Consider the following 12,061-nt stretch of genomic DNA (forward strand, 5'->3'; position numbering starts at 1 on the left):
CTTCCTTCCTTCCTTCCTTCTCTTCCTTTCTTCCTCCTTCTCTTCCTTACTTTGCTATCTATGAAGAAAATGGACGTTGCTTACCTGAACGTCCCTTCTCGACGCGCAGCTGGAGAATTATATTTTCAAGTCATGTCCCAATACAATTTTTAAAAAAATATTTTAAAATAAATAATAATGTCAACGTTCAGATTTATGTTGTACTATTTTCATATGGTGTTTAAATATTGGAATTTTAATACAGAAATTGAACTGATTTATGAATGAAAACATGCATGATTGTTATGGACCAAGAAAGGCATTATGCATTGCATAATGAGTGCAGGCATTGCATTATGGGTGCAGGCACATGTGCGTGCTGTCGCACACATACACGCACTTTCAGCACGCGATGACAAAAAGGTTAGCCATCACTGCCCTATGACATACTGGTTTACTCAACTGAAGGTTATGAACAGACAGGAATTTTAGTAGTATATAGATGATTGATTGATTGACTGATTGACTGATTGATTACTAGTTGGGTGTTATGACCCAGATAGTCAAGGCAAAGCAAGTCTCTATAGAGTCCTTTATTGCTATCAATAAATGTTCCAGCAAACAGCCCTCCAACAACTGGTAAGGTTCCACCCCCAAGCTATCCTGAAGGCAGCTATCCTGGTCCCCCAAACAACAGCCCCTATATTACAAATAAAGTCCACAGAATAGGAGCACACTCACAGGGCAAGGTCCAGGGTTTCAAGTCCAGCCCACCTGGCTAAGAAAGTCCACAAGGCAGAGTCCAGGCATAAGACAAAGGGCAAAGGGCAAAGGGCAAAGGGCAAAGACAAGTCACAAGGTAAGAGGCAGTTCTAAAGGCAAAGCAAAGCTAAGGGTCAACAGCAGTCCACAAGATAAGGGCAAGGTCCAAGGCAAAAGGCAGAAAGCAGTCCTCAAGGCTATGCAAAGCAAAAGGCGAAAAGCAATCTTCAAAGCAAAGCAAGGCTAAAGGCATGAGTCAATGCCTTTGACTCATGTCTTTGGGGGGGGGGTAAGCCAAAACAAACAATTGTTCCTGGCAAAGACTAACTCCCCATGGCTTCTCCTTAAATCACTTCACTCCAGGTGTTCCTTGTGAGGAGGGGTGGGGTGATCTTCCCCCAAGTAGCTTTGCAGCCCTTCTCTGAGCTTGCATATGCTCCACTCACTCTGTCCTTGGTTCGAGTGGAGGAGTCAGATGTTCCTCATCAGAGAGGATCTGCTGCTTATCAGTACCACTGCCTGTCAGCAGTTGATCATCCCCTGTGTCTGGGTGGGCAGGCAGCTCTTCGTCTGGTCAACCACCTCCCCCAATGCCTGAGGGGCCTAGGACAGCATTGTCTTCAGCCTCTGGCTTCTCCAAACATGCCAAGGGAGACATGCCATCCCTGTCAGATGGTCCCAGTTACAACTCTTCCTCCTCCTCCAAACCAGGCTTCTATGGGGCCATGACATTAAAGAAAAAAGGACAACAGAGATTTCCAGTATCTCATCTGTCTGTAAATCTATGAAATTGATAGGACAACATGCATCTTGGAAAACATGAAAAACGTCTATTAGCGAGATGAAAAGCACCACTGCATTTTCATCAGAGTGCTGATGTGAGCACATCTTGAAGGAACTGAGTTTCCTATCATTACAGTGTGATCCTAAATGTGCCTCGGGCATCAGCAGATGAGCAAACAAAAATACTCCAGGTGCCAGAAATATAAAATTCTCATAACAAAATTTGACATTGTACAGTCAACATGAAGTTTTTATTTATAAATCCCAGTAAATTGAAAACATGGTAAAATTTTCTGTTTTTCTGATTTTCTGGTTTTAATATATTATTCATATGCACATGCATTTTTCCCTCAACCAACAAGAGCTTTAAAATTTGTATTAGGTCTATTAAATAACATAGATAAATTATTGTGGAATTATTGTTGTTAAGTAGCCTGCCTCTGATAAAGTACCAGAATCAGATCTTAGCAGAACATCTATCACAGAGATATAATAATAGGCATTTGTGAATTACATGTTGTCGTTTCTGTGATTGAGCTTAGTGTTCCCATGATTGTTAGTATATGATAACTTTTTTCTTACGTATACGTTTTTGTTGACTTATATAGACTTGCCGTATTTTTCGGAGTATAAGATTCACTTTCCCCCCCTAAAAGAGGCTGAAAATTTGAGTGTGTTTTATACTCTGAATGTAGCCCCGCCCACCCACTGGCCCCCACCGTTCAGCCTCCATGCAAACTCTTCCTGCCTGCAGAGATTGCCACCAACAATGGCTTGTGTTTTTGGGCTCCACACATTGCGTTTTCAGCCTCCAAACGCTCCATTTGAGAGCCCTTCAAGGCTGCGGGGATCACCGCCGATCACCACCCGAAAACACAACATGTTTGGAGGCTTAAAACACAACGTGCGGTGTCCAAAATGGCTACCTGGAACAGCTGCTGCCTTCTCTTATCCCTTCTAAGTTTAACTGGAGCTCCCTCCGATGATCAGCTGTGCTTTTGAAGCTTTTTTTCAGCCCTAACAAGGCACTAGTGATCTTCTATGCTTTGCCTGCTTTTCTCATTGCTGTTCCCTCCGATGATCAGCTGTGCTTTAGAAGCTGTTTTTAAGCCCCAACCAGGCATATGCGAGTGAAGCGAGCAATCAAAACCAGCGAACTAATGTACTGAAGCTGACCATGCTAAGGACACTAGCCAGATGAATACCTGGTAGGCAGAATTTTTTTTCCTATTTTCCTCCCCAAAAACTAAGGTGCATCTTATACTCTGGTGCGTCTTAAACTCTGAAAAATATGGTATATAACTAATCTGTGCCCAAAGTGACTAGATGTAAATGGAGCATCATGTTTCCACTCATGTCTCTCAGCATCAGGATACCAATATCAGTACCAACCAAAACCATTAATATCAATATCAATACCAACCAAAACCATTAATAATCATCAGTATCAATAGTTGCCAGCTTTGTTGTCAATAGCCAGTAATGATTGACAGCTTTACTGTATATGAATTTATTTATGTCCCTTTCACAACTTTCAAGTTGATGATATTCCCATAATTTCCGATAGCAAACTTCATTGTATTATTTTATGCTCTGAGAAGTTCTTCCATTCATCCATTCTGCCAACATTTCAACAGCCAGCTTGATTGGATGACTTTTGATTCTATAGCTGTAAAAATGGGAGGAAAACCTCTCTCTATTCACTTTCTCCAACTATGCAGTATTTATGGGTCCACCTTACATGTGTTTTCTCTAAGTATGGGATATCATGGGAAGAAAGATGAACAATGGGAAAAGGCAAGTGTATATTCCTACCTCACTTCCATTCTGCCTGGTGATATCATCAGCCTTTCCTTAGACAAATATTTGGGAACTTATAAGGTGTGACAAATATTTTGTTTGACAAAATTATTCATGACAAATAGATTCTCCTGACTAAATTATCAATATTGTTAAAGTAGCAGGAGCCATTTTAACAGCTATATAATGCAAATACTGTAGCCTTTCTCTTGAAATTCCTAGATGCAATGTTCTTAGAATAAATACTTAAAAATAGATGCTTAAAATAAATCTATAAGGGAATCTCATGCCAAGGAGAATAAGAAAGAGCCAGCAACAAGATTTATTTATTTATTTAGTGTAGGAGATTACATTATTAGTACAGGATAGTTATTTGGCTGCCTAATACTGCTAGTCCATTTGGTTCATGCTCATGGGCTGTCCATAGTACACCACAGAGGGTGAACTAGCTCCACTCTCAGAATGGTTAATGGCATTCTGCACTGTCATCTGGGGCTTTTCCCTTCACTGATATTGCCTCATGTTGAAGCGTCGTATTGAGGCAGATCTGGCACCAGTTGGGATCATACTTCCTCATGAATTTTCATTATTTTTCCCACCAAAGTGGTACCTATTTATCTACTTGCATGTAACATGCCTTCGAACCATTAGGTTGGAAGAAACTGAGGCTCAGTCCATTACATGATGCTAGGACTCGAACTGCCAGAGCACAGACCTTTTCCAGCGGCTTTAAACCACTGACCCTCATCCAGCAAAAAGAAAAGGATCGGAAGAACAGTGAGAAGAAACCCAATAGACTTAGGAACAAATGGGAGCCAGAAAAGGATGGGAGCATAAGTTAAGAAGGCAAAACAATAGGCTGCTGGGTTGGAAATGGGTTGGAAATGATTCTACTTAGGCAGGGTTCAACAAGACCAAGCAGAACAACTAAGAGGATCAAAATGCAGTGAGGACAGCTCAAAAACAATGAAATTCTATCATCTGACCTTTACTCAGTTCTGCTTTTTGAGTAGGCTATCAATACATTTATTGAAAATTCTTTTGTAGCTGAAATCATACTTAGATACAGGAAACTCTGTGACATGACATTTGTGAAGCCATAATTTAAAATGGAGCATAAACTAATCCCAATAATGTCAGAGTTAATGCTGATTGCTTAAACTGCCAATATTCCTCTCCCAGTAGCTTTTATGCATATTCCCTATCAGTGGACAGTTTTTATTTTCTTAAGCTTCAGAGATTTAAGCAGAAGGATGTTGACAGATGGTGAGGGGGTGAAGATTAATCTGTAGTTACATAGAGGATAGCAGTAGAGACAAATAATGAATGATACTATGAAAAGGTATCAGTAGGACACTGGCTGCCAGGAAAAAATGAGTTCTGCTAGGGGAAAAAAATAGGTGTAGATGCGAAGTGCTTCACCTTAGTTCATGATTTTGATTGGGATTATGTATATTTTTCTCTCTATTCCCCAATATGCACTTTAGCCAGACCTTCCCAATGATTCTACTTGATATCTTAAAAGAATGGCACAATCTCAGAAGTACTTCTGTAAAAATATTAAATGTCAAAATGTAGACTATTTTTGTTAAATTTGTATGGGGCTTCAGGCCCCTTCTTAGATTGTAAAAAATTCCCTGATGCTCACATGAGTCAAGTTTCTAATGCTGGAGATAGATCATTTGTTTCCCACAGCTGATCACGTGCCGTGTTTCTACTAATAAACTTCCTGTTGATATGTTATTGTGAGACATGTATGCTCTGTGTCAGCCAAATATTTGATACATCCTGTCTGCATCCACTCATATAAGATAGCAATTAAAGTTGTAGTTATTGATAATTATGCATATGTGAACCGAGTTTGTCTCTCATGATTGCTGGCAAGCATCCCATGCTTACAAGATCCAACAGTATGCCCAAGAGCTATCTATGCTAATATTCAACAGGAATGGTGGTAACATGAAATGCAGCAGCTCTAATTTGTGACTGTTGGATACTTCTTTCCATGTAAATTAAATCTAATTTAAATGTTATATTCATAATGGGGATTCTTATCCCTCTAGCAGTTTTTCTACCCCCTTTGCTGTTTTATTCATCAGACTATATCACATAGATTCTGCACATTAATGTGATAAGTACAGTCCATGTCAGTAGTAATCACCAACAAAACTGAAATTCCATGCATAATTTCTTCACTGAACTTAATTTGAATCTAAACAACACAGATTTGCATTGGACATGTGAGTTTAAGAAAAAGTACAGACCATGTTTTGATGAATTGCTTGTGTTTTCTTTGCCAAGCATATTCAGTGTGTCAAATGGATTTTGTGCTATTTTTTCTAAGCTACTCATCAGTTGCTTTATGTCAATTGGTAACATACAACTCATTATACATAATAAAACCAATATGTATTTACAAAACTAAAAGCAGCTGAAGTATGTTTTCTTCTTTTAAACCACCCCAGTGTCTTTGCAGTACAACTAAGGTTTATAGGGAAAGTGAATTTAAGGATTTCAGAAATAGATGCCAGTTTTCTGAGGCTGCCTTTGCACTTTTGATAAGATCAGTTTAGTTTATTTTTACTAGATAACTAAGAAGAGAAGCTATCAAGATGAAATATCATGAGAAAGAGAGTACATACTTCATGGCTGGGGGGAAAATGTTGGAGAAAAATAATAGACTTTTATGTTACTTGGATATGATTTTGATTTTATTTTATCATGGCCTTGGGCAACCTAAGAAATGAACTAAAATGAGACATAGAATGGATTCTATCAAAGCTAGCAAATTATTTGCCAACATCACAAGATGCAAAACACAAAAACTTAAAATGTTAATTTGGTTAATTGCTTATTGTTATATTTTGTTGATGAGTCATAATAACATAAATTGTTTTAAAGTTGTTTAGGACAAGAAAAGTATTTATAAAATTGAACCTGCCTAACTAAGAAAAATTAGAAAAGAGTAGATTAGAGCTAAAAATTAAAAAGGTAACATTTCCTAGCCCACAGTTAAGATAATTGGACATTTTTACCCAAGCATTCACTGAATCAGACATCTATTTGTGTCTCCAGTAGCTAGAGCCATTATTTAATTGAATTTGAATTCAATGACCATTAATAAACTTGTTCCAACAATATAAATGTGTCTCCAATTAAAATAAATTTTATTTCTCATACTAGTTTTTATAACAGAATGTTGGTGTATGGCTATTAGATAAAATTTGATTGAATGAATGTAAATGCATTAATGATTTGGATATTATATTATATTGTTGGAACAAGTTTATTAAGGGTCATTGAATAATACTGCTAATGGGATGGGTGGATTAAACAGCATGGCAACCTGTGAAACAAGTGAAGCTCGTGTCCCCACCTCACTGCTGAGTGTCCTCTGATAACCAGCACTTGTTATTTAGATTGCCACGACATTTTATCTAATAACAGATCTGATCATAACTATCAGATAGCTTCAAGGACGGTCATTCAGTCAAGAACTGTCTTCTCCAAGCCTTCCTTTTCTTCTGACAGGTCTTTCTCCAGTTTCTTTACTTTCTGGTTCCGGTAAACTGCAGGAGCAGCAGGCACCTGAGCTGTATCCCAAAGGAGCCAGTCTCAGTAGTTCTGGGACCAGTTATGCAGGCAGTGACTTTACAGGGACTGAATGGGAATTGCTCTCTATTTCTCCGTTGACTTAGAAACCAGTTCATGATTAGAATGACTCACACCCTCTTCAGAAAATGAGATAGTCAATGAGATACATAGACCTGGGAGCATCAGCCATATCCAAGAAAACTAGAGAAACCTGGATATTACCTAAGGTATAGTGTTCTTTCTTTCTTTCAGACACAGCAGAACAAACCTCCATTCGGCAGGGCTGAGATTTTTGATGCATACAAACTTCTTCTTTTACTTCTTTTATATTTAAAAGTATAACCTCAAGGCAAATAATGTTGTCAAAGGTACTGTCATAAAAATCTGTTTTTGCCCAATTTCTTTTGATTTTATTCAACTGGGGTTACCTAGTCTTGAAAATATCATCCTTTTGATGATATCCTCAGCCTAATACTCCACAGTATTTCCAGGTGAATTTAGTTCAATTTTTATTTGAATTAGAGGTAACTTTGATGCAATGGCAGTTACTACTATTTTAACAGCCCCGGGCAATGTAAATTATTTTTAAAATGCCTAGTTTTATTGGTCAGTTTAATAAGGGTTGCATTTTTAGGTTTTATTTCATTCAATTCATACACATTATTTGGTGTGCTCTCTGTAAGTTTCATGATAGGCGAGGAACATTAAATAGTTAACATAAAAGTAAACATTTCATTTTCATTCTATCACATCCAGGGTAAAAAATTGGTAGCTCCTAAACCATATTTGGCTTCCAAAGTGATTTCATTTAGTTTCTAAGTATTCTCTTGGATACATCAAATATTTTAATATGTGCATTATAAATATTAATTTATAGTTTCATTCAGATAGGGAAAACATATTCATGTGCTGTAAAAGCTAGATTGTTCACGTTTTAATATTGCATTTTGCATGCAGCTTGTTTCTAAAATATTTTGTTTACAATTTGCAAGTTATGTCTAAACATATATAATTCATAAAGAGATCAGTGTAGTATTGTTATTACATTGAAGATGATGGAGAGCTCAATTTGATATAACTTTGGACCAATCATTCTTCTAGGATAAAAATCAAACTTTTAAGGAATAGTTCTAATCCCTAATACAATGCTTGGAAAACAGATCAATCCACATCTTTTCAGTTTTCCTTTATCTATTTGCTTACACACTCATATTAATTTAACCAATTATTATTGAAATTATATCCACCACCACCAGGAAAAAATCTGAAAAAAATTCTTCCTATTCACATCTAACATAAATTTGCTTTCCACAAAGGCCAAAAGGGAAAAAAAGACAACCAATGTCACAACGGGTCAAGAATAGGTTGACTTGCCAGTAAAGGTGTAACTAAGCACTTGTTTCATTCCTCCCACCAATTCTTCCATTAGAAAAAAATATTAAATATAAGAATAGGTTCATATAACTAATGGAGTTCTAATATTTATGGGAAGGATGGAAGGATAAACTATGAGATCTTATTATTGTTCTAAAGAACACTGAACTATGACTACCCAAAAAACTATGGAGGTTCTTTTTCCCTATCCAATTATTGAGTCATCTTCCCCCCATCTCCCAACATTTCAGAATGATCATTTTCATTACCCTTTCAGCTCAGGCATAATAATCTATGAATCTGCCAAATGTGTAGTCATGAAACATAGTTCAAGTTATTTTTGTGATATATTGTCCTACCTCAAGCCATCTTCAGGGTTTCTCTATTTTTAGGAAACTTTCCAAGATGGTAGCTAACTTACTAAAAACTAGCCATCACAACATAATATAAAACACAACACACACAAAATATAATAGTATGAGCAGTAATAGCAACACTTCTTATCAAATTATGTCATTCCACCAGAATAAGCCTTCTGGCATTAGATCCTAATTTTAAAATATAACAACATTGAAAGTATACTATGAAAGTCTAGGTAAATAATTAAGTATCTGCTTCTACAATAGTTGCAACATAAAGAGGCAACCAACTTAAAATATGCACAATAATTTATGGAGCTAACTATATTATATAAACTACTAGAAGAGCAATCCAAAGATAATAGGAATGAAAAACCTGAGGCAGCATTACACCTAGACACACTGATATCTTACCTTTTATGACATACATATTTTCCTCTCTAGAAAAAAAAATTATATTCACGGAAAGAACAGTTAATTAAATTGTTTTGTAGAAAAATAAATGATTAAATGTTATGGTTATCTTTAAAATGTTTTAAAATTAAAATGCTTTCTTAGTAAAACAGTTTTTGTTCCATAATTGCAGGCAATTTTAAATTAACATAGTACATAAAGAAAATATTAGAGACTAAATAAAGTCTACTTCAACATTTAGAAATTTATTGACTGAAATGTAGTTCCCGGCCAAAATTACAACGCATATTTAATTTGATGCTGTGCAGAATTCTGGATTCTATAAAAATCTATGTTCTCTAAAATAATATATGTCACATCAAAACATCTATCCAAAGAGTAGAAAGGATGAAACTATTTATAAATTAAATAATTGTTCAAGTTTCCTGAAGATCTTTCTTGAGATAGATGCGAATGGGCAGGATCTAGGAGAAACAGTCAAGTTCACTGTTGATCTCAAATGAAGGCTGTTTGCTAAACTAAATAACAATAACTATCATAATAATTGCAAACATCTCCAAAAGGTTCTCTTCAAACTTGGTCAATAGACTTCAATGGCAAATGTAATGCAGTGTAAGTAATATATATTGGAATAACAAATATCAGATAACAGTTTCATAAGTTTATTACTGAGATCTGAGCTGGCAGGGACATCTCTATGAAAATCTCAAGCCAGTTTGCAGTCACTGTGACAACAGTCTTAATACCTTACTCCTATCCCTAACACTCCACATTCTTGACCACATCGTATCTGACTCAAAGAGTGTCAAAGCCTGATATGCATAATAATCTTTGAGCTGGCCTGATAATAAACTTTTTCCCCAGAAGGTTCAGGGTTTATTTTTAATAGTCAATATAACTTTTTTCTCTATATTAAAATAGATATTGGTATTGGCATGCTGTTGGTATTCATGGCTTACAACAGAAGTCTTCATAGGGGATGACAAAAGAGTCAAATTAATGCTAGCAAGGTCATGGTGTCACAATGCAAATCTCATCCCTTTTTATCTGCGTTGTATTGTCACACCTATGCCCAGAAGAAGCAGAGTGTGAGGCATGAAAGCATTTCATTATTCTTTGAAAAGCATGAGAGACACCAAAGTTCCACAAAATCTTCCAGTTCTTGAAACTGTCATTTGAATTCCATGATGCAACTTTCCTACTACAGATCATGAGCAGAAATTTGCAAGCATTTTTGCCAGAAATTTGCAATATCTGCTTGCTAAACTGAAGAAATCAAATTGGAATATTATAAGATCCCTTTCAAATATCTCTCAGGTTTTACTTTTAAGCAGCCATCAGCCTTTTACAAGGCTGAAATTATATTCAAATACATTATAAATCTCAGAGAATGTGCGCCTGTAAATGCACCAAACTGCTTTCCATCTAACGGTTTAAAAAGTACTTTCTCCCTGTTTATGAAGAGTTTATTCTGCACTAATGAAACTATTAGGCATTTAAATATTATTAGGTTTTAATATTTTTATTTTTATTATATATGTATAAATTAGCCAAATTTTCAGACATAACCTGATAATATAATTCATCATATCTATAGTCCTGAAACCTGGAAACTGTCGCTAACAGTTGCAGTAACTAGATTAATAAATTGCATTGGGAAACTGTGTTCCCTGGAGTGGTTATCGTCTTCTCCTTTTGGGTTACTAAGTCACGGCTGCCAGCATGTACAGTATATTCAAACATGAACTCGCCTCAAGGAGCAGGTGCCAAAAATGATAAACAGTATAGATCAACAAGGCATAATATGACTAATTAGTGTAGCCTGGCTTCAGAAGATACAATGCTTCCTGTGTTGAATTAAAGGTGCCAGCAGTATTTGAGGAATTTCTAACCAATTAATCTCTTTCCATTGTTCCATACAAGATTATTGCCCAAGATATAAGTGGTATGGAAAGAGACTTATCTTAAAGGCTTGTTGGAATGGATCCTACTCACAGAGGCTTTCTCATCATGTAAATTCCCTTGTGGCACCTACCCAGGGTCCAAGATGAACAGTGAGATTGGCTTCATTAGGCAGGGATGCTGTGGTATTAAAAGTAGGCCAAGTCACATGGCCCAAGTGGTTTGTATCTGACCTAATCAGAATTTTCACCTGGCTGAAACATATTTCACAAAGTAAAATAGAAACCTGAAAATTCTAGGATGGCATCAATTGGAAGGCTTGTTTAAGATAGAAATTGGGATGTTGTTTCTATTTCACTTTGTGAAATATATTTAAGTACATTTCTGCAAGTATACTTTTTTATTTATAATCATGTCTAATGTAAAGAAATTAAAAAACTAATTTCCTTGATTTAATGCATTTTTATACATTATGTTCACGAATATAAGTATTTTGTTCAAATCTTCCCCTGAGGTACTGTTTGCAAATTAGTAAACTGAATTGCAAAATTTGAAAAAGAATGAAGTTTTTTAAAGAAATCTACATTTGGGTTCACATATTGGTTCAAAAATACAAACTTAACTCATTCAGTGAAGTAAAATCTCTCTCCTCTAGTGAAATGTTCTTCACTTGTTGCTTCTACAGAATTAATTACACCACAGCTTAATTTTATAAACTCACACATACCTCCATGAATTAATTGGGCCTAAGGCAATAAATCAACACACTACTTACATGTACTAGTTACTTTTTAATTGTTATATTCCAATGATACTCAAACTTCATAATCGCTCAGCTTCCTACTGCAGCCTTGCAAAGAAAAATCAGGGGCGATGCCTGCAATAAACATTGATGGCACTCTCTTTTTGTCCAGGAAACCTAATCAGATTAAAAAGATGAGGGGCTTTTCCCCACTTGCTGGCTAATCCCTGGTAAAACTCCTAATTTCAACTGTTGATTGATGGCCTTAATCAACGTCATGTGGGCACTCCGCAAGGTTTCATTTGTCAGGTTGGAATGCCAGTTTTTATTTCAGGCACATGTGATACCCCAA

The 12,061-nt window shown here is 36.1% G+C and overlaps 1 protein-coding gene across 1 annotated transcript in view; it reads left to right on the top strand.

Annotated features, from left to right (window-relative positions):
- The window catches only part of PTPRR (protein tyrosine phosphatase receptor type R), a 95,161-nt gene that overhangs the window by 31,385 nt on the left and 51,715 nt on the right, over positions 1 to 12,061 (top strand). The gene's annotated exons all lie outside the window — the stretch shown is intronic.

Source organism: Pantherophis guttatus, chromosome 7, assembly GCF_059756535.1.
Source record: "Pantherophis guttatus breed Tessera chromosome 7, ASM5975653v1, whole genome shotgun sequence".
In the NCBI taxonomy this organism is placed as follows: domain Eukaryota; kingdom Metazoa; phylum Chordata; class Lepidosauria; order Squamata; family Colubridae; genus Pantherophis; species Pantherophis guttatus.